Source organism: Nilaparvata lugens, chromosome 14 (assembly GCF_014356525.2).
Source record: "Nilaparvata lugens isolate BPH chromosome 14, ASM1435652v1, whole genome shotgun sequence".
In the NCBI taxonomy this organism is placed as follows: Eukaryota; Metazoa; Arthropoda; class Insecta; order Hemiptera; family Delphacidae; genus Nilaparvata; species Nilaparvata lugens.
In genome coordinates this window covers 21,429,178-21,453,597 of record NC_052517.1, presented here as the reverse complement: position 1 = coordinate 21,453,597, position 24,420 = coordinate 21,429,178, and the positions used below count along the sequence as shown (strand labels likewise).

The following is a 24,420-nucleotide window of genomic DNA, read 5'->3' as shown; positions in this document are numbered from 1 at the left end:
TGCTAAATTCTTATATAAGATCAACATCCTACAATTGAATACGTGGATTGGAGGCCCTATACCAATGGGTAGTAACACTATAAGATAACTTACAAGCTAGAGGCACATCAAATACATGGAGAGATTTGTCCTGAAACTAAGATCCATACATTTTTCTCATCAAATTTGAGATGATTCTACTATTTATATGCATTTTTAAAAACAAATATGAGATAAATGTTATAGATCACAGCCCGCCTTTCTCTTCGACCCAAACCTTTGATTTGCCTTTTCTTAAATCTAGATAGTTTTAAAATAAGAACCAATTGAAGATTGAAAAGATAATACAGATATGTGTGAAATGAAGCCACAAACATTGCGATAAATTGAGAATTACCTGGCATGTTGTAGGAGGATACATCTATTCATTGAATATTCCAGTGGAATCCATTGACAACATTTTCCATGTTCCAAGTTCAATGTCCAAACAAGAGGTTTTGTGTAAACAATATTCCAAGCCTGAAAATTTGAATTGGATGAAATGAATGCAATAAATGAATGAATTCGCAAGAAAACAACAATTTTTTACAAGATAATGCGTTGAAAACCTTCATATATTTTTAAAATAATGACATAAAAATATTATTTTTCATAAATACTTGTAAAGCATGATAAAATATGATTTTATAACATTAAGTTCAAGATTATAAGTGTTTAATCCCAATAGTTTTTGTTATTTTAATATGGTGACTGGTTGATGACTTTTGCGTTCTGCACCAGACAATCCCAACCTAACATGTCTATGGCTAAACATGGCTGGACTTATAGAGTGATAACTCAACAAAAATGAAGAACCAAATCAAAAACTTTATGAAGTAGATTTAATAAACTATAAAGTACATGTTACAATATAATTCAAGCAGTTATCAACGGAATATTAATAGCAAAAACGTAAAAATGATACGGTGGTCCAAGAGCCTATACCGTATTGCAGAGTGAACATTGGGATAAACATTTTGCAATTATATTCAATAAATGGGAGTTTTAAAATATAAATATACTTGATTCACTTATGAAACAACATAATTTTCATGAAAATAAGCTTTGAATCTTTGAAATACTCACAAAATCACGTTATCAAAAATGTAGGTTTGGGCGATCAAGTCAATGCACACATTAGCTTCGTATTATGCAATAATTAATGATTGAAACCTATTTAAATGTTAATGTTTGTAGAAAAACTACTAAATAAAAGATATTTCATAAAATCAAACTTCAAATCGTAATATTTTAGTCATAAAATTCAATTTTTATGAACCTAAACACAAGAACTGTTGATATTCAAAATGACGTCTGCCTCTGCAGTCTGCAATTTGAAAACCTTGTGACGTCACAGCAGTCTAGTTGAGATTCTGACCGCTTGAAGCAGCACTAAGCAGGGACTGCATTTGAAATTCAAAAGTTCTGTTTCTTGTCTTACTATTTCTTCTTGTCAAACATTCAGCTAGAGTTACTTGTAAACGGTCAATTTTACAGAAAAATTGATAAAAACACAAAAGAAAGACAGTGAATTCTTCACAAACTGATCTTTGACTGAGAAAAATCTATTTAAAAACAGAAGAAATATGAGAGTTTAAAAAACATATTATCAAGAAAGACAGAGTGACAAGAAACATTCAGCTCAAGTTCACTAGGAAACGATACATTTTACAGGAAAATTGATGTAAATTCAAATATAGACATTTGATGCTTCACAAACTAATTTTTGAATGAGCAGAATCGATCCATATACAGCAGAGTTATAACTGTTCAAAGACATAGATTATCATGAAGAGGAAAGAGTGGATGACAAACATTCAGCTCAAGTTTACTTAGAAACGGTTAATTTTATAGAAAAATTGATGGGAATATAAAAAAAAACATTAAATTTTTTACAAACTGGTCTTTGATTGATCATCAATCTATCCATAGACAGTAGAGTTAAGCTAGTTCAAAGACACACATTATCAGCAAGACAAAGTAGATGTTAGACATTCAATCAAATTTACTTAAAAAGGGTCGATTTTACTAAAAAAATATAGGAATAAAAAAAATAGACATTGAAATGCTTCACAAACTGATCTTTGATTGAGAGAGATCTATCCATAAACAGCAGAGTTATGATAGTTTTAAGACACACATGTCAGATGTCAAACAAACAATCAGCTCTAGTTTTCTTAAAAACGGTCGATTTTACTAAAATATTAATGTATATAAAAAATAGACATTGAGATGCTTCACAAACTGATCTTTGACTGTGCAAAATCGATCAACAAACAGCAGATTTATGATAATTAAAGACACACACATTGTCAGGAAGAAAAGAGTGGATGTTAACATTAAGCTCGTTTACTTGAAAGCGGTAAACCTTACAGAAAAATTGTTAGGAATACAAAATATAGACATTAAAATGCTTCACAAACTGATCTCTGATTGATCAAAATCGATCACAAACAGCAAAGTTATGATAGTTCAAACACATATAAGACTAGATCAATCATGAAGTGCTCTAGGATTCAGAACAGATTCTCACCTCACAATTTTGTAAAATTCAACTATTATAGAGGAGACCATACCAAGCATACTAAGACATCAAGAATATCACAGAAGAACAATAAATTGAAATACTTGGGGCCCGGTTGCACAAAAGTCCTTCAAGTTTTAATCGTGATTAAACTGTGCTTCGATTACCTTTCAGTAGTTTAAGGATTTCTAGCATTAAGTGTTGGTTGCACAAAAGCCTGTTAAATTTTAATCGTGGTTAGATTCCACGAGAACCAATCAGAAAAGGCTTTTCGATAAGAAGGCACTCTGGTTCTCGTGGAATTAACCACGATTAAAATTAACAGGCTTTTGTGCAACCAACACTTTATGCTACAAATCCTTAAACTACTGGAAGGGTAATAGAGGCACTGTATGACTGAGAACAGCTTCCAGCTCACAAAACAAGAAATTTCGAAGAATTTATTGATTCATACAATAAGTACATGATAGGGAGAGAAAAAATAAGGTAACCTTGTGCTATTCCTCTCCCAAATTTAGATAACGTTACACATAGAAACATTGAACTAAACTTAACAGACACCTGTTCTAGGCAATACCTCACCATCAAGAGATAACATAACTCAAAAAGCTATCAGAATACTTTATACCACATATCCATCAGCTATATGGGAAGATTATTTTATGCACTGAATGATTCAGAAGCCTGCCACCTCAATAAAACAAAGCATTTTGTAAAATTCAACTCCTAAATAGACCTATTTCAGGGATACCTCACTATCAAGAGAGATCACAGGTGATAGAGCTGCTGGAATACTTTGTGTTATATATCCTTCAACTATTGGAAGAGTATTTGAAGAGCTCTAAAGCTGCGTACAGATATACGCGCCTTCAACCCGCTCCGCACACGCTCCGACCTCGTTCCACCATCGTTCCGCAATCGCTCCGCCCCCGCGCTGTACTCGCACCGATCATGAACGTTATGGGAGATGATAGCTCTTCTCGCGTTCCACTCTTGCTCGCCGGTCGATCATCAATCGCTCTGCTCGAGTGACGTTCGGTTGCGGAGCAGAGCGAAAGTCTGTACGTACCTTAAGATTCAGAACAACTACCACACTATACAAGAAATAGAGTAAAATTTAACACCTTAATATACCTATTTCAGGGAATATCTAATTATTAAAAGATTTCATGACTAAAAAAGCTGTTGTAATACTTTGTACTAAACATTCTTCAACTGTTGAAACAGTATTTTCAGTGCTGTTATATCTACAACAGCTTCCATCACTTAAACAAGAAATTGAGTAATTTCCAAGTCTGAAAAACCCCTCTATTTCAGGAGATGACTCACTATCAAGAGATATCACAGGTGAAAGAGCTGTTGGAATACTTTGAAACGAACATCCTCCAACTATTGGAAAAGGATTTTCAGCGCTGTACTATCTAGAACAGCTTCCACCACTCATAAAACTAGAAATTTCTGTCAAATTCAACACTTAGTCCTATTTAGAGCAATAGCACACCATCAAGGAATATCATGACTGAAGAAGCTGTTGGAATGCTTTGTGTTACATATCCTTCAACTATTGGAACAGTATTTGAAGAGCTCTAAGATGCAGAGCAACTCCTACCACACTATAAACAAGAAATTGGGTAAGAATCTGGATATATTTTTCTTGGTGTATATTTGAGGAATTTAATTTATTAACAAGGATAAAACAATTAATATTGGATCGAATATTACGAGATGACTCAAGAGATACTTGTGAAGAAGTAGGAGAGGGAGAAGATAAGGAGTAGGAGAAAAGGAGAAGAAGAGAAGGAGTAGGAGAAAAGGAGAAGAAAGAGAAGGAGTTGGGAGAGAAGATATAGAAGGAGTAGAAGAAGAAGGAAAAGAAGGAGTGGGAGAAGAAGAAAAATAAGGAGTAGGAGAAGGAAATGAAGGAGTAAGAGAAAGAGAGGAAAAAATAAAAGAAGGAGTAGGAGAAAGAGAAGAAAAAATAGAAGGAGAAGGAGAAGAAAGAAAGAAAGGAGTAGGAGATGAATGAGAAGGAGAAAGAGAAGAAGGAGAAGGAGTAGGAGAGAGAGAAAAAGAAATAGAAAGAGTAGAAGAAGGAGAAGAAGAAAAAGAAGGAGAAAAAGGAGTAGGAGATGAAGGAGAAGAAAAAGGAGAAGAAGAAAAAGAAGGAGTAGAAGAAGGAGAAGGAGAGAAAGAAAAAGAAGAGTAGAAGTATAAGAAGAAAGGGGATGGAGAAGAAAAAGGAGTGGGAAAAGAATAAAAAGAAGGAGTAGGAGAAGAAGAAAAAGAAAGAGGAGATTTCTCGGTAGCTGAATCACAGCTATCTACTATACAAGATGGTGGTGAAAGAAACGTGACAACTATGCCGTTCTATTATTTCCACCTCCTTCATAACGTGAATATCACAATGGAGAGCTAATCTGCCACCCATCCACTTATTCTGGATTCGCCAGACCACACAATAAATGGCAAACCTATCTTAAGTTAATATTGTCTCAGATAACCAATATGTTTATCACTTCTGCTAGTGAATATGGGACCTTATATCATTGAATAGGTTATAACACTAAACATAGCTTACAAGCTAGAGACATTTCTTGAAGTATTATATGGAGAGAATTTAATAAACTCATTGAATTTAATAAACTGACAGTTCTTACTATTTTTGGAAGTATTGTTTCAATTTCATATTTTTGGAAAAAGAATATGAGAAGAAAAAATAGATAACAGCATGCCATTGCTACTGCAAAAGAAGGCTCTGAGAATAGTGACATTTTCCGGCTTCAGGGATCACTGCAGGCCACTATTTAGGGATCTTGGGATACTGCGATCACAGTGTACAGTCAATATGTATTGTGCTCGCTTATGTATATCAAGGAGAACCTGGTGCAGTTTCAAAAAAGATGTGATTTACACAGCCACAATACGCGACATGCCACTAGACTGGAGGTGCCCCGGAGCCGACTGGCGGGGAATTACAATAGCTTTCCTTCGCAGGCAATAAGATTTTTTAACAGCCTTCCAAGACCAATTCAGGAAACACGGAACTCTTGGTTCTATACACTTTGAAAAATAAACTCCTGGAAAAGCCACTCTACTCACTACAGGAGTTTTACAGTGAACCTCTTTTTGGGAGTCAAGCACCTTCACAGTGTGAATGACCATGTAGGTTATTTTTATTGAAAATTCCGACACTGCCTATCTGAAAACCCCAGTCATTGGCAACGACCTCAAGTATCAAGTAAGTAGTATCATTCTCTATGAACCCAAACTTTTGAAATGTCTTTATTCTAAAGTCTAGATGATATTGAAACTAATGATCATATGAAAGACAGGCAAATAAAACAAGATATATATGTTGAATATGTTGTTTGACAATGAAATAGACTAAATAATAATATGTGTGATTGGCAAGGCACTGGTGACTCTGTACTGTACTCTGTCTCTGTGAAGACTGTGAAACATGCCTTAAGTAAAACGTTTGAGTTCAATGTATTGGTTTGACTTTTAAAGTAAAAATAAAATCAGTAATAATGTTCAAATAATCGTAATAATTTATTTCTTCACCGATATAACCTTCAACAGGTTATGGGCCCAGGCTGGATCTTTCGTGTGCAAGTAAAAAATTTTTTTTAACCTAAATACTCTCGTGCAAGACAACAATGGAAGTTCGGAGATTCAACTCTAAAATAGTAATACCGGTGAAGTGATTGAATTCTAGTAAAAACATTAAAAGTAAAAGTAAAATACCCAAAAGTAAAATCAGGTAAGGCAATCGAGTTCAATTCTCTCTTATATACTAGCTCTAAATCTAAAGTACATTTTACATATCTCAATACACGTTTTAAATTTTTATACAACATTTCACTGGCACAACTTTGGAATCGACTCAAGAAAGATACAGTACAACACAAATCAGGTCTAGATCCTACAACAGCATACATAAGGCTGTACAGGCTAGATTAGTTGCTAGGGGGTTTCAACAAAAGGATAGCATAGATTAAATGACATTTATGCCCCTGTGGCCAAATTGCCAACTTTTCGGATTTTCATGAGTGTTGCAAATAAATAGGATTTCCTGTATATCAGATGGATGTAAAAAATGCTTTCCTTAATGGTGATATCAAAGAAGACGTTTATATGTCATTACCAGAGGGAGTAGAAGGATTTAGGAATAAGGTTTGTAAACTTAAGAAGTCAATTATGGTCTGAAGAAATCTCCAAAAGATTGGAATTCTAAATTTGATTCTGTAATGAAAATGAACAATTTTACTAGGTCTAAAAATGATTATTGCTTGTATTCTAAAATTGTGGAGGGTAAAAAGGTATTTCTATTATTGTATGTAGATGACATACTTATTTTTGGTTCAGATGAGAATGATGTTTCAAGATTGAAATCAGTCTTACAAGAAAATTTCAAGATGAAAGACTTGGGCTTAGTTTCTAATTTCTTGGGAATTAATGTCAAACAAGATATTGAGAAGGGGGTAACTGTTATTAGTCAGAAGGAGTATCTCAAACATGTATTGGAAAAGTTCAACATGCAGGATTGTAAGCCAATGGACACTCCCATGGATAAAAATTTCAACTTTGAATTATTGACTAGAGATAAGTCAGAGTCTGTAGAAATAGAAAAGAAATGTCGTAGACTAATTGGTTGTCTTATGTATGCTGTTGTAGGATCTAGACCTGATTTGTGTTGTACTGTATCTTTCTTGAGTCGATTCCAAAGTTGTGCCAGTGAAATGTTGTATAAAAATTTAAAACGTGTATTGAGATATGTAAAATGTACTTAGATTTAGAGCTAGTATATAAGAGAGAATTGAATGATGATATGATTGTAGGCTATGTAGATGCAAACTGGGGTGGTGATTTAGAGAGAAGATCAACCTCAGGTTATTGCTTCAAGGTTTTTGGTAATACTATTTCTTGGTGTACCAAGAAGCAACAGAGTGTTTCATTATCTAGCACAGAAGCTGAGTATGTTGCTTTGAGCCAAGCTGCAAGCGAGGCTTGTTGGATAAAAGGAATTTTAATTGATTTTTGTGTTGTTGAAAATAAGAAAACTTGTATTTTGTTGTTTGAAGACAATCAGTCTGCTATCAAAATAGCTCATAATCCTGAGCATCATAAAAAAATGAAACATGTAGATATAAGGTATCATTTTGTAAGAGAGAAAATTTCTGAAGGTGTTATTCAAGTTGAGTATTTAAAATCCTCAGATCAGATTGCTGACATTTTCACAAAACCCTTGGGAAAGGAACTTTTTGTCAAGTTTAGAAATAATATTTTTTAATAATTAAGATGTTTTGAACTATGTTAATTTTCCTATAACTTACTTTGTTTTTTGATTGATAAATTTAGAAATAATATTTTTTAATAATTAAGATGTTTTGAACTATGTTAATTTTCTTATAACTTACTTTGTTTTTTGATTGATAAATTTTTTTTGGGTTATTTCATTGAGGGGGCGTGTTGTTTGACAATGAAATAGACTAAATAATAATATGTGTGATTGGCAAGGCACTGGTGACTCGTACTGTACTCTGTCTCTGTGAAGACTGTGAAACATGCCTTAAGTAAAACGTTTGAGTTCAATGTATTGGTTTGACTTTTAAAGTAAAAATAAAATCAGTAATAATGTTCAAATAATCGTAATAATTTATTTCTTCACCGATATAACCTTCAACAGAATAAAACCACAAATATCAAAGAAAAATTTCAATTACCTTGGATGTTGGATGTGTAGAGTTAAATTCCATAGTTGAAGCTCAATTTCAGAATATAATCAGGTATTGATCCACCCAACATCTCCAAGTTATTCCATATCAAATCAAACGGTTGTAGCCGATATTCCAAGCCTGAAATGAGTACAAGATGAATTAAAATAAATACATTTACAAAAAAAATGATGAATTCTCTACAAGATGAAGCATTTTTAAATTAAGTAATGAGAAAATTTTAAAATCAAGTTATAAAATAAGGTTTTGAAACAGCGCACTCTGCGCACTTTCAAGAAAAGTTATTGGTTCAAAAAATTTTAGTAGACACGGTATATTTCTATAATTTCCATCCAAACCTGATAAAATAAATTGCTAAACCAACAAGATAAAAACAATTAAGTACTGAATTACCACAATTTCCATGATTTTATCATTTGAACAGGGTTTGAAGCCTTCCGCACACTCGGCTTACCGGTAATATGACGACTCCACGGACACGACCGTCGGGAGGACCCAGGAAGTAAAAAGTAAGTAAGTAAGTACCTAGCTTTACCTAGATGGTACAATTACTAAAGGAAAAACTCACTAAAACAAAGGAACAAGCTTGAAAACTGAATGAGAGTAGTATTGTAAGGTCATTAGGTACATTTTACAATACTATTTCAAAAAAAATTAGCAATAAATTTACTTAAAACACATAAAAAGTGATATGGTATCCCAAGTCATTAGCACAGCAATCATAGTAGTCTAATGAATGAAAATTTTCTATCAATTTCCAAAAACAATTATTTCCAAGCATAAATATACTTCATTCACTTATTAATGAACATACATTTCATATAAATTATCGTTTATTCATTAAAATACTTACATTAAATCAACTTGAAAACTCAAGTAAACAAGTCTGGCTCCTTCCTACAATATAATACACATTCTGTAATAGTTCGACGGTCGCGCACATTTTTTATTGTTGATCAAGTTTAAGCGATTACAATAGAAGATATATTACAAATAATTAAACTTCTAATCACAATATTTTACTTATAATAAGCAATCTTTAGCAGATCCAGCCAGAGAATTGTTGACAGAAAATGGCGTCTAAATTTATTATTGTCGTCTGTTTTTTGAAGTGACAAGAAGGCTTTACAAACTGGCCGCAAGGGAGCAGCACAAAGCAGGCACAGGAAAAATCTCCAAATCAGTTGTATTATTTGATTTTTGAAAATAAATTACTCATTATATAGATGTCTAATTGATAAACTAGAGTAATGAACTTATAGATAATTTAATTCTCTTGAAAAATGTTCCTTTTCAAAATTGAGCTAGAAATACATGTTCAAAAGTTATTGAGGTATCATTGTTGAGAAACACACTGATCTTGAAATGTAAATTATTTTTGATGCTCCATAACACGTTATTTTATGGATTTCTGACCAATTTGAGTGCATTATGACATAGTAAATTTTATTCTCTTCAAAAATGGTTTTCATAAAAATTTACGCACTATCAAGAGTTCAAAAGTTATAGCGAAAAAACTACAGAGAAATTCAATGTTGACTTGACTTCCAATACTTTTGAGCCTCTAAAACTCCTTATTTGTTCAACCTATCATCATTATAAATGCATGAAATTGTAGTAAATTTTGTTGTCTTCAATAAAGGTTATCAAAAAATTACAATATGATGAACCGTTTAGAAGTTATCGAGGAAATACTGGAAATTTCCCCCAACAATCCCTGAGCCATGAAAGTTGAAAATAGACAGCTTGTCAGTGGACAGATTGAACAGCTCATGACACCTAGCGGATTTTTTGTAAACTACTTGGAGCGACTCGACTGAAGACTGACTGGAAACAGTACTAGATACTGTCTTTAGTCGAGTACCGCCAAGTAGTTCACGAAAAATCCGCTAGATGTCATGAGCTGTTCAATTTGCAACTCTGGCATCTGTCCACTGACAAGCTGTCTATTTTCATCTTTCATGGCTGATGGCTTCAGAGATTAAATGTTCCAGTATTTCCCCGATAACTTTTGAACGTATAATCATATTGTAAACTCGCTCATGACCTTTATTGAAGGAAACAAAATTTACTACAATTCTATCTATTTTTTAAGGTGATAAATTCAGGGAATAGAGAATTATAGGGGATCAGAAGTATAGAAAGCCAAGTCAACAATGAATTCTCAGCAGATTTTCTCTATAACTTTTGAACACTTGATAGTTGGTTGATTTTTATCAGTACCATTTTTGAAGAGAATTTAATTTACCATGTAATTATATGTTCACATTGTTTAAAACTCAGAGAATGTTGTGGTATGAAGCTTAAAACATAATTTATATTTGAATTTCAGTGTGTTTTTCAACAAATGCTATCCCAATAACTTTTGAATAGTTCATTTGAGCTCGATTCTGCATAAGAACATTTTAAATGGAAACAAAATTCCCTACAGGATAGTCTAATTATATTGTTTAATAAACTCAATAGTATGCAGTTACAGAGCTTCAAAAACAAGGGATCTGTATCATTGTTGAAGTCCTCTGTAGAATTTTCTGTCTTTGGCATCTGAACAGTTGATGAAAGGTAATTTTAATAGTGACCAGCTTGAAGATGAAAAGATTTTCTACAGAATCATGCAATAATTGGATTACTGAAGAGGTCTGTTGATGAAGAGTTATAGAGAATCACAATTGAGAAAACCCATGTTGACATAAGCTCTACTGCAGTATTTAATCAATAACTTCTAAACGGTTGGTCATAGCACAAACATTGTCCCTACAATATTTGTAGAGGATGCAATTCTCTACAATAATTTTTTGTCTGAATTCCTGGAAACTGTTAAAATTGGGCATTATAGAGCTTCAAAATGATATTAAATCAAAATCTCCAGTGGACTATCCAGCAGTATTTCCTTAATACCTTAATACCTTCAGCTTCATCCATTACCCACAATTGTGGGATCGATGGCGTCAAAAAATCAAAACACGTACAAACACATGAAAAAAAAACTGTAACAGTTCAGATGGCAGTGATCCAGTGCTCATGCTCTCAATAAAAATTCAAATTATCACTCATAAATTCGTTCACACTGTAGTATGCCTTTGCACACAGTAGCTTCCGGACGGTTCTCCTGAAGGCGGCCTCATCCAATTGCTTCACACTATTAGGCAGCTTGTTGTAGAATTTCAGGGCTGAAATCCTGTAACTGGCCTGTGATCGGTGGAGGCGTCTCCTGGGGATATCCAACAGCTCACTGTGCCTGGTGTTGTGGTGGTGGATGTCACTACAGGCAGCTAGAGTATGCTGTATCTTCTTGACATACACCAAGCACAGGAGGATGTAATGGCTGAAGACAGTCAGTACACCAAGGCGAGCAAAGATGGGCTTGCAGTGGGCAAGATGATTGCTGCCTGTTATAATTCTTATAGCCCTCTTTTGCAGTCTCAGCACATCAGCAGCCCCCGCTGAATGACCCCACAGAAGCAAGCCATAGGTAATGTGGCAATGGAAGAGCGAATGATACATCATTATCAGGTACTTCTCAGTCACCAGGCCCCTCATCTTGAGCAGCAGAAAGCAAATGCGGGAGAGTCGACTGGTTACTTGCTGTATATGACTGTTCCATCTGAGTTTGCTGTCCAAGACAAAACCCAGCCGCTTCACTGGATTCTGAGGGTCACGCGGCTCACGTGACAAGCTGCAGATGATCCTTTGGGTCTTGTCCTCATTCAGCTGGAATCGATTAGCCAGGAACCATGAAGTGGCAGACTGAAGATGCTCCGCAGATGCCTCCAAAACCGCTCAAGCTCAGCACCCGATGACAGTAGAGATGCATCATCCGCGAACATCAGAGAGGAACCGTGGTCGTCGAGGTCATTTATCATGACAAGGAACAGTGTAGGCCCCAGCACCGATCCCTGAGGAACACCAAAAGTTACCGGAAGTGTCCGGGAGTCAGCACCACTGAGGGAGACAAGCTGAGTCCTTCCAGAAAGGTGAGAGCCCAAGATGGAAAGGGCAGAGTCTCTAAGACCATAAAAGCTCAGCTTTCTAAGAAGAATGCCATGGTCCACGCAGTCAAAGGCTCGGCTCAGATCACAAAGAGCAAGAGCAAGAGACTCACCATCCTCGAAGGCAGCATCAATCCGCTCAGCCACATGGTCGACTGCACCCACTGTTGATCTCCCAACTCGGAAACCAAACTGCATGTTGGAGAACAGGCCATTCTCCTCGAAAAAAGCCTCCAGCTGAGGCTTTATCACTGCCTCAATCACCTTGCCAAAGACAGGAGTTATGGAGATTGGCCTGAAGCTACGAAGGTTTCACGATCACCCTTCTTGAAGACTGGGACAGTTCTTGATGTTTTCAAGAAATCAGGAAAATTTCCAGACCTCAAGCACTCATTGACAGATGCAGAGAGAGGAACTGCAATGGCATCAACAACCTCTCGAAGCATGCTCACAGACATGCCAAACACATCTGGACTTTTTGAGGGTTTGAAAGAGCGTATGATCCTCCTCAAGGCAGCTGGTGTGGTGGGGCGAAAGAAGGAGAGATGCTCCTGTCCCGGCTGGATTCTTCCTTCCAACAGATCAATTGGATCAATGGCAGTCAATGGCAGTGTGGGAATCCACTATATCCTGAACCGAACCCACAAAGAAGCCATTAAAATCATCCGGGCTTGCAAAGTCGATCTTTTTCCGTGGCATGGATCTGTTTGAAGATGGATGTGTTTGTTCTGTTTTGTGGCATGTTCTTAATAACTTTTGAATCCTGAATCATAGCGTAATTTTGCAAATGATGATTTGTAAGGACAAATAATTTTTTAATGAGATGATACAAGAAAATCAATTATAAGTTGATTTTGTAAACTGTAATTGTTTTTAAAACTAATAACGCTGTTGGTTTGACAGTCATAGGTGATTTTAAAATGTTCCCTGGATTGTGCTGCCCATAGGCGATAGCGGCCAGTTTATGAACTATTGCCATTTGCCACTTTTTGTGAAATGACCGTCGGGCCGTCGCCATATTGACTTTTGTTTGTGTATTTATAGTCTGTTCAGGTCCGCATCCGCAAACAATTGCTGATTATTAAATTAATATATACATTTGAACTTTATTTTTTTGAAAAATATCTTCTATTATAATTGCTTTAAGTCTATCAATGTAAAAATAGTTTGCAACCGTCGAATAATTGCAGAATGTGTGTGTAAACTTTGAAGTGGAATTCCTATAATATACGGTACGGTCCCATACAGTTAAGTTTTGAAAATGATATACTGTAAGTATTACAATGAATAAATTTTTATTTCTATGAAATTTATCTTCTATTATAAGTAAATTAAGAACATTAAGCTTTGAAAACATTTACTTTGAGAAAATAATTGCAAATTCTTTATGTGTTAGCAACTATGTTTATGAGCCAATGGCCGTGGTCTGTCATTGTTTTTATAAGTTTTTAAATAATATTACGCCAATTTCTTCTAAAATATTGTTGTAAAACGTACTCATTGTTATTTAAAAATAACTACATTTAGTTTTAGTTGTTGATTATTTTTCACTTTTTTCATAGCATGACTGAACTCTACATTGCCGGCAATGGTAGGTAGGTTGGGTAGTCGGAACGCTCGGCACAAAACTCAAAAAATAAGCTTATTATTTCTCAATTGAAAAAAACCATTTTTAATTCAAAACTATTGATGTAGTATTATTACTCTTTGCTTTGATAGTCTTATCTACTGTTGAATTTATAATTTTTATACATTTTCAGGTATATCATCATTATGGAGATTGGATCATTGCAGATTATCACCATTCAATCGGAATCGTAACTTGAGATTTTGTGCTACAATATTCATTGTATTTGAAACGGAACGAGCTGATTCAACTCTTCATGCAACATACAAGGTACTTTCATATTTATTGTGATTTTCTCTACAAATATCATGTTGTCACTTTTCTGCTCTTCAAGCAAATTTGCTTAAAATCTGCTTTTTAATTTTAATTATAAAGGCATTTCAAATGTTTGGGTTCATAGAGAATGGCGTGCTGTGATCTATAGATTTTTCCTCATTTTAAATTTCAAACTTGACACTTTGAAATCTTACTTATAGGTCTAAATGTCTCAACAGTTTTATGAGGAAAATCTATTAGGTTGCAGTTCTGGACAATTTCTCTCCATATACTTTGACATGTCTCTAGCTTAAGTAGACATAACTTTAGTGTTATTTATTTATTGAAAATATCCCCAAATTTATTATTAGCAACTAATGAATTCATAACAGGAATGAAGTGAAAATTTAAATGGAAAAGCAGATTGCAGTTAATTCTTATTTGAAATATACCAATGTTTTTCAATGTCCCTATCCAACAATTCTGGTTTTAATAGTTGATCAATGACTAAAAGAAAGTATTCTCATAGTTTTCGTATATCTGGTAAACCCCAAATATATGTGTTATTCCATAGAATAGGTAGCCTTTTTTGTGAAAAATCATACAATTCTTATTTGAAGGTTACCAATATTTTTCAGTGTCCCCATCCAACAATTCTGGTTTTAATAGTTGATCAATGAGTAAAAGAAAGTATTCTCATAGTCACCGCATATCTGGTAATCCCCGAATTGGAGTTATTCCAAAGAATAGGTAGCCTTATTTTGTGAAAAATCATACAATTATTATTTGAACGTTACCAATGTTTTCAATTGTACCCATCCAACAATTCTAGTTTTAATAGTTGATCAATGACTAATAGAAAGTATTCTAATAGTTTCTGTATATCTGGCAATCCCCGATTTGCCGTTATTCCAAAGAATAGGTAGCCTTATTTTGTAAAAATCAAATAATCTTTATTTCAAGGGTACCAACATTTTTCAGTGTCCCCATCTAATAATAATTCTGGTTTTAATAGTTGATCAATGACTAAAAGAAAGTACAGCTTTCTCATAGTTTTCATGTTTGTTGTATCTCTTTGGACGATAAAAGTCTGTCAATTCTTGTTCTAATAGTAGGGCAGTGACTATTAACATAGAGAAAACATAGCACAAGAAGATACGACATGGTATAGTGCGTTCATGTTGTATTTCTCTCTGTTAACTGAAGCCGTTAGTCCTAGTACGAGGAGATTTTGTGAAGCTATGTGACTCTGGTAGTCTCTTATACTTTGCTGTTCTTCACACACTTACGCGACTCAGGTCGAGAAGAGACTGGACTCTTGTCGAGAGCATGTATTTCCAACCAAATGGTGACACTCGTATCTCTTTTGTGTAGTGGTCGTCATTAATTGCAGTTTTTAGTGATATTTTATTGAGTTCAGTCTTAAATTAATGTGAAATGTGTTCCTTATTAATTTTTCCTACAGTTACGTTGAAAAGTGGCCATTGCTGCACTGATTACAGAACGCAAAGAATCACTTTTCCGCTCTAGTGCGGGAAAAATTTTTCTGCACTCCAGATTTGCAACATGGCAACGCAAAATACTTAGTAGGTTATATGGAGCAACAGTGCAGCAAAATCAAAATGAAGTTGGTAACAGTGACTGCTGTGGCTGCTATAGTGAGCAGAGGTGCAACCAAGCACAACGCGCTAATTATTACTATTAGATATTATAACCAAGGACAACATTTTTATTCAATTTGACAATAAATTAAGGTTTTTATCAATAATAAAATTACACAGATTCACATTTGATGCATTTCAGGCAATTTTACCCATAATTACCCACTTTTCATATTCAATGGTAACTGTAGGAAAAACTTAATGTGAAATACGTGCGCAAAGTTCCTCTGCTGCACTCAAGAAACCACGTTTACGGCTCGGGCGTAAACGTTTCTTTCGGTGCAACAAACTGTCACTTTGCGCACTAGTTGCACAAATAACTATTATCAACTAGTGTGAACATAGAAATCCAGTTCTATCTGATAATTTTTACCTGAACATTGAAGTAAAATCAGCCCATTCTTTAGTGGGCGAATTGGCAAGGTACCGTATATTTTACGTCATAAAAATGTTTTAACAGCTATTCAACGTTATTTATTACTAATTTTTGTCGTATTGTAACTTATTACAATGTTTTCAATTGATTTCGTCCAGTTTTGAAAATTTATTTCCTATTTTCGATTAATGTTGATCTATGGCCGTTTTACCTTTAACTGTCAGTATTTGGTAGAATGGTGAGCACCAATGCTTGTTCAGGAGAGCTATTGCCAAAGAATTTATTCTTACTGTACAGCTTTTATATAGAGATTTTAGCTATAATTAATCAATTTTAGGCTCAAATTAGTACTGAATGAGTTATTTAATGTCGATTTTATTCATTTTATAGGTAAATATCGTAAACTTTTTTGAAATTTAACTTGACATTTTTTGGTTAGGCTATAATTGTGGCGTGCGTGGCGAGCATGACAGTGCTCTCCAGTAGAGCTGCCACCACCAGGTTTTTAGGGTCCTGGGCCCTGCTACTTTTATAGGATAATATTATTAAATAAATACGCAAATTCACCAAAGTAATCTCACTCTATTGAAAAAATCCCATATCAAACATCTATACTCTCTCTCTCTAAACATAATCACTCCTCAATCACATTACTAAAAACTACATCTCACTATCTCAAGCACAACCTTCCTCTAGCGCGTCTCGGAACGTTCTCCCTCTAGTTTCGCCTCTACGCGGTCATCACTCTCTCAGCTCACCAGTTCAAAAGTCCAATTTGGTGGCCTGAGTGATGACTCCGCTATTCTAATAATTAATATCCTATGAGAGCGGGGTGTTTGAATCGTTACATAATTTTCCGATTTAAAATTTGATTTAATACAAGATAAGCAATTTACTATTGGTTCAATTTATTTCCAAGTAGAAATTATCATTTTTGGCTAATTTAACGTCAGCAGTAGGTATTATCGTATTCAACTTGTAAACATATTAAACTTCTAAGGCCCAGTGCACAACAGCCGGTTAATTATAACCGTGATTAATTTTACGGGAACCAATCAGAGACGGCGTTTTTGAAAAGACGGCTTCTCTGATTGGTTCTCATGGAATTAATCACGGTTAAAATTTAACCGGCTGTTGTGCAACCGCACTAAGCCGGTTAAGGTTAGTTTGTCGTCTACCGATCTCAATTTTTCTTTTGAATAGTGTTGAGTAAATAACTGAAACAAACTTAGGCCTATTTTAACATTAATTTCTATTAGAATAAACTCGTAATTTTGTTCAATGATTGTGATTATAGACCCACTTGGACCTAGTCTACCTTATTATTTTATGTAGCCTACCTTAGTGCTGGTTACACAACAGCCGGTTAAATTTTAACCGTGATTAACTCCACAAGAACCAAATAAAGAAGTAGTCTTTTCAAAATCTTTTGGATCTTGTGAAATCTATCACGGTTGAAATTTAACCGGCTTTTGTGCAACCGGGCCTTAGAGTTTCTGACATTGAAAATTAGTTGCCTATTTTGATCATTTATTTAGAAAAACTGTATATGCTACCAACTTTTATGCATTCATAGTTTCTTTGAAGGTGATTATTTTATGCGTCCATCATGCGAGAAGCGGGAAACATTTTTATCAATCAATTGTTTAATTCATAAAAAAAATTTTGAAGGGAAAACTTGTAATTAAATTCTACTACTACCGTTTCCCGCTGCGGGAACAATTTTTTGTTATCAGAATTTGTTTCAAAATACTTTTTACTGTAAAAGCTTTTTCCAAAATCTTTCCGCTGTCAGAAATTATTTTGTTACAGGTCGGTCAATCTTATCTTCTTGCACCTAAAAGCTAATTTAGTAGTGAATCTATTCATTTATCTCTTCATTAATTTTGATGTGTTTTGTGATGAATGTATTTGTTAATAAAATTTAATTTTTTCAGAAACAAGACGTAATATATATGACTGTGTTTTTCTATTGAATAAAATTATTTTTTTGTGTCAACCACTTATTTCAACTACCTTGTGTCACTTCCCTTGTGTAGTATTATTTGTAGACTGTGGCTTTGTATGCTAAGCAGTGTGTGTTGTTTTGCAGTGTATTGGAATGTTGGAAGCAGAATGACCGCGCAGAGGAATCTCACTGCTTTGAGAGAAGACCTCGACGACTTGAGAAGACTTGAGGAAGAATGTTACTGCTCATCTCCAATCTGCAGCCTTGGATTACTTCACAACTTGATGCATTCATTATACACCACCAAACTGAGTTTACTTCAGGTTAGTTGATGATTTTTACAATATTTTTGTCAATTTTTGGTTGATTGAATTGTGTGATGTTTGATTGTGCACTTTGCGTTGCTGCATGCCTATTATAGAATGCATCCTGCGATTAACAACCATATTCTTGAGCTGGTCACTAGCTGTAGGACATGCATGATAAGCATGTGTGTGTACATGCATGTTTGTCAGGGACAAACACATGTTTAGTCATGCATGTCCTGTCGTTAGTGGCCAGCCTTAAACTTATACTTGCGCCCTATCTTTGTTCTCTAGGAAAAATAAAGGCAGTAATAATTCTATTCTATACTCTGATAAGAGTCTTTGGGAAGCTTTTAAAAATAAACAGAATCAACCGGTAGAAATATGAGTGAATTTGAACTGAACCTCGATGGCTCTATTAGCGCCGTCAGTCGGTGTTATTATAGTTTCAATGATCTACGATTCATTCCCAAATTTTCTCACTGATAAGGCTTTTGAAATATTATCATCCGTGATGTTAACAGATTTGGGAGAAGCTTGTACGGTTTTAGTAGACAGTAATTTAATAAAATTGTAAAAAATTATGATAGTAGACTGCTTGTACAGCATCTGAGGTTGCTAAGAGACTTGGGCTTGTAAAGCATCTCTAATTTCTTTGTAGATCTTCCCGCATTGCTCTAGAAATTTCTTTAAAATTTTCCTCCATGAACTCCAGTCAGTAATGAACAAAATGGTTATTAACATGAATATTTGACAACATGTTGTTTAAAACATCAAAATAGTATGAATATTTTCTTGAAATTTTCATTTCTAAAATCAATGGTCTCAACTCTGTAGCTGCATTCCTAACTAGAATTGCAACGATCTTTATTGTAGATAGCCTTGTAATACTGAAGTTTATCCTGACTAATTATGACACTGTGAATGATATTAACTAGTGGGTAGTTTCTTTCTCGTTTCTAACCTTAGCATGTTGGCTTTTTCCTCCTTCTATTTCTGTTTTCTTTTCACCTTTTTTTGTTGTTTTGTTGTGTTGTCTGCTTGCTGTAAATAACCGTATATTAGACTAATATTATGCACTCTTCTGCGAACTTGTAATATCTCAGCTCCTACTTGAATGTTTTGAGTTGAATGGTTGATAGTTTTGATCTTCTGCTTGAACTTGTGATGCCTTACCATTGAAAGCTAATTTAGATTTGTTCATAGATGTTATTTCTAGAGCAATGCGGGAAGATCTACAAAGAAACTTAGAGATGCTTACAAGCCCAAGTCTCTTAGCAACCCTCAGATGCTGTTACAAGCAGTCTACTATCATAATTTTTTACAATTTTATTAAATTACTGTCTACTAAAACCGTACAAGCTTCTCACAAATCTGTTAACATCACGGATGATAAATCTTCAAAAGCCTTATCAAGTGAGAATTTGGGAATGAATCGTAGATCATTGAAACTATAATAACACCGACTGACGGCGCTAATAGAGCCATCGAGGTTCAGTTCAAATTCACTCATATTTCTACCGGTTGATTCTGTTTATTTTTAAAGCTTCCCAAAGACTCTTATCAGAGTATAGAATAGAATTATTACTGCCTTTATTTTTCCTAGAGAACAAAGATAGGGCGCAAGTATAAGTTTAAGGCTGGCCACTAACGACAGGACATGCATGACTAAAATGTGTTGTCCCTGACAAACATGCATTACACACACATGCTTATCATGCATGTCCTACAGCTAGTGACCAGCTCAAGAATATGGTTGTTAATCGCAGGATGCATTCTATAATAGGCATGCAGCAACGCAAAGTGCACAATCAAACATCACACCCATTCAATCAACCAAATTGACAAAAATATTGTAAAAATCATCAACTAACCTGAAGTAAACTCAGTTTGGTGGTGTATAATGAATGCATCAAGTTGTGAAGTAATCCAAGGCTGCAGATTGGAGATGAGCAGTAACATTCTTCCTCAAGTCTTCTCAAGTCGTCGAGGTCTTCTCTCAAAGCAGTGAGATTCCTCTGCGCGGTCATTCTGCTTCCAACATTCCAATACACTGCCAAACAACACCCACTGCTTAGCATACAAAGCCACAGTCTACAAATAATACTACACAAGGGAGTGACACAAGGTAGTTGAAATAAGTGGTTGACCCAAAAAAATAATTTTCATTTCTAAAATCAATGGTCTCAACTCTGTAGCTGCATTCCTAACTAGAATTGCAACGATCTTTATTGTAGATAGCCTTGTAATACTGAAGTTTATCCTGACTAATTATGACACTGTGAATGATTATTACTAGTGGGTAGTTTCTTTCTCGTTCTAACCTTAGCATGTTGGCTTTTTCCTCCTTCTATTGTCTGGTTTTCTTTTCACCTTTTTTTGTTGTTTTGTTGTGTTGTCTGCTTGCTGTAAATAACCGTATATTAGACTAATAATGCACTCTTCTGCGAACTTGTAATATCACGCAGCTCCTACTTGGAATGTTTTGAGTTGAATGGTTGATAGTTTTGATCTTCTGCTTGAACTTGTGATGCTTTACTCATTGAAAGCTACATTAGATTTGTTCATAGTATTGTTACCATTCTATGAACAAATCTAAATGTAGCTTTCATGAGTAAGGCATCACAAGTTCAAGCAGAAGATCAAAACTATCAACCATTCAACTCAAAACATTCAAGTAGAGCTGCGTGATATTACAAGTTCCGCAGAAGAGTGCATAATATTAGTCTAATATACGGTTATTTACAGCAAGCAGACAACACAACAAAACAACAAAAAAAGGTGAAAGAAACCGACAATAGAAGGAGAAAAAGCCAACATGCTAAGGTTAGAAACGAGAAAGAAACTACCCACTAGTTAATAATCATTCACAGTGTCATAATTATCAGGATAAACTTCAGATTACAAGGCTATCTACAATAAAGATCGTTGCAATTCTAGTTAGGAATGCAGCTACAGAGTTGAGACCATTGATTTTAGAAATGAAAATTTTCAAGAAATATTTTCATACTATTTTGATGTTTTAAACAACATGTTGTCAAATTATTCATGTTAATAACCATTTTGTTCATTACTGACTGGAGTACATTGGAGGAAAATTTTAAAGAAATTTCTAAGCAATGCGGGAAGATCTACAAAGAAACTTAGAGATGCTTTACAAGCCCAATTCTCTTAGCAAACCTCAGATGCTGTACAAGCAGTCTACTATCATAATTTTTTACAATTTTATTAAATTACTGTCTACAAAACCGTACAAGCTTCTCCAAATCTGTTAACATCACGGATGATAAATTTCAAAAGCCTTATCAAGTGAGAAAATTTGGGAATGAATCGTAGATCATTGAAACTATAATAACCCGACTGACGGCGCTAATAGAGCCATCGAGTTTCAGTTCAAATTCACTCATATTTCTACCGGTTGATTCTGTTTATTTTTAAAGCTTCCCAAAGACTCTTATCAGAGTATAGAATAGAATTATTACTGCCTTTATTTTTCCTAGAGAACAAAGATAGGCGCAAGTATAAGTTTAAGGCTGGCCACTAACGACAGGACATGCATGACTAAACATGTGTTTGTCCCTGACAAACATGCATGTACACACACATGCTTATCATGCATGTCCTACAGCTAGTGACCAGCTCAAGAATATGGTTTTTATCGCAGGATGCATTCTATAATAGGCATGCAGCAACGCAAGTGCACAATCAAACATCACACAAATTCAATCAACCAAAAATTGACAAAATATTGTAAAAATCCATCAACTAACCTGAAGTAAACTCAGTTTGGTGGTGTATAATGAATGCATCAAGTGTGAAGTAATCCAAGGCTGCAGATTGGAGATGAGCAGTAACATTCTTCCTCAAGTCTTCTCAAGTCGTCGAGGTCTTCTCTCAAAGCAGTGAGATCCTCTGCGCGGTCATTCGCTTCCAACATCCAATACACTGCAAAACACAACACACACACTGCTTACTACAAAGCCACAGTCTACAAATAATACTACACAAGGGAAGTGACACAAGGTAGTGAAATAAGTGGTTGACACAAAAAATAATTTATTCAAGAGAAAAACACAGTCATATATATTACGTCTTGTTTCTGAAAAATTAAATTTTTTAACAAATACATTCATCCAAAAACACATCAAAATTAATGAAGAGATAAATGAATAGATTCACTACTAATTAGCTTTTAGGTGCAAGAGATAGATTGACCGACCTGTAACAAATAATTTCTGACAGCGGAAAGATTTTGGAAAAAGCTTTACAGTAAAAAGTATTTTGAAACAAATTCTGATAACAAAAAATGTTCCCGCAGCGGGAAACGGTAGTAGTAGAATTTAATTACAAGTTTTCCTTGAGATTCTATTCTCCCCCCAAAACAATCAGAGATGAAGTCCCTCTATCGATCGAGGAGGTAGCATATTTTGAAGCAACGTATTGGAGTTGGTATAGAGTTGATTTTAATAGCGTTCCTTTAAGCAGCCTGCACACAGGGACAATAGTAGCGTCCACTAGCTGTGGCGGGAACACGGAATTGGAAATGTCATGTGCATTTGAGTTGCGGACATTTCTAATTCCGCGTTCCCTTAGCAGCTACTTATGTCCCTGTGTGCGGCGAGCTTTAAGAACTGGTCTATAAACTCATTGAAATCTAGTCCATAAACCCATTTAAATCTAGTCCATAAACTCATTTAAATCTAGGGCACAGACTTGATAGATTTATGTTTATTAATGTCTATAAAGTGACATAAATTGAGCGGTATAAGATTGATTCTTGATTAGCAAGCAAGCGCAGACTATTGACAGAGTACTGTCAACATTGAAGAGAGAGTGGCGCACATTGGAGCGAGGCGAGGTGGCACTCCATTTCAATGTGTCTACTACCATAGAGAAACAATAGCGTAAGTAGATATCCCATGGTATAGGGCGTTTATGTCGCAACTTTTACTGTTATCCCAAGCCGATTACTGTCGATTATTGTTGATTTTTACTGTTTTGACCGGTAAGAGTGTATGAACGGCACAATATGAGAGACTTCAAGCGTCATAAAGCTTCACGGGAAAGAACTACGTGGGCTATCGGCTTGAGATAACAGTAAAAGTTGCGACATAAATGCCCTATGCCATGGGATATCTACTTATGCTATTGTTTCTCTATGCTACTACTAACTACTTGAGACCAGTTTCCATTGCCACACATTAATGTATCCCAACATGTAGCTGTCTCCAGAATATAGCAATCAATGATTAGTTTGCAACTTGTCTCTGGGATTTGTGGTAATGGAAACTGACCTTCACTAGAGAATATAATAGCATAAGAAGATTTCCCGTGGTATGGGGCGTTCATGTTGCAGATGTCACTGTTAACTTGAACCGATAGTCCTAGTAGTTGTTTTTGGTGAAGCTATGTGACGCTGGTAGTCTCTCATACTGTGCCCTTCTTACACTCTTACACTCCCAACAACACACTAATCATAGATAGTGTATAGGGTGTCTATGTTGCAAATGTGAGTGTTAACTGAAGCCGATAGTCCTAATAGTTGTTTTTGGTGAAGCTATGTGACGCTGGCAGTCTCTTGAGGTGCGTACAGATTTACGCGCCGCGAACATAAGCAAATCACTTTTAATCAGCTGATGCCAAGCTTTTATATCTGTATCTTACAGTTTCTGTAAAATACAGATATAGTCAGCTGATTAAAAGTGAATTGCTCATGTTCGCGGCGCGTATATCTGTACGCACTTTTATACTGTGCCGTTCTTTATACTCTTACACTCTGAACAACACACTAATAATAGACAGTATTTGGAGAAGAAATTTGGAATATAAACGACCTAACTATGGGATATCCTCTTGTGCTATTTCTATTATGTTGCAAGCTTAAACTGCGGCGTAAATTGAGCAGCAAATTGCGCAGCAAGCGAATATTGTCTATTTACTAAGTATAAATATAAGAGCAGCGATTTGGCCACATACTGC

At 35.0% G+C, this 24,420-nt stretch overlaps 1 long non-coding RNA gene across 1 annotated transcript; it reads right to left on the bottom strand.

Annotated features, from left to right (window-relative positions):
* Positions 1-403: 403 nt before the first annotated feature.
* LOC120354241 lies at positions 404-9,383 on the bottom strand. The gene is made up of 3 exons (XR_005572927.1): positions 9,134-9,383; positions 8,269-8,400; positions 404-498 (listed from the first exon to the last, which is right to left on the bottom strand). It is a non-coding gene; the product is annotated as an uncharacterized LOC120354241 (long non-coding RNA).
* Between the last annotated feature and the right edge of the window lie 15,037 nt (positions 9,384-24,420).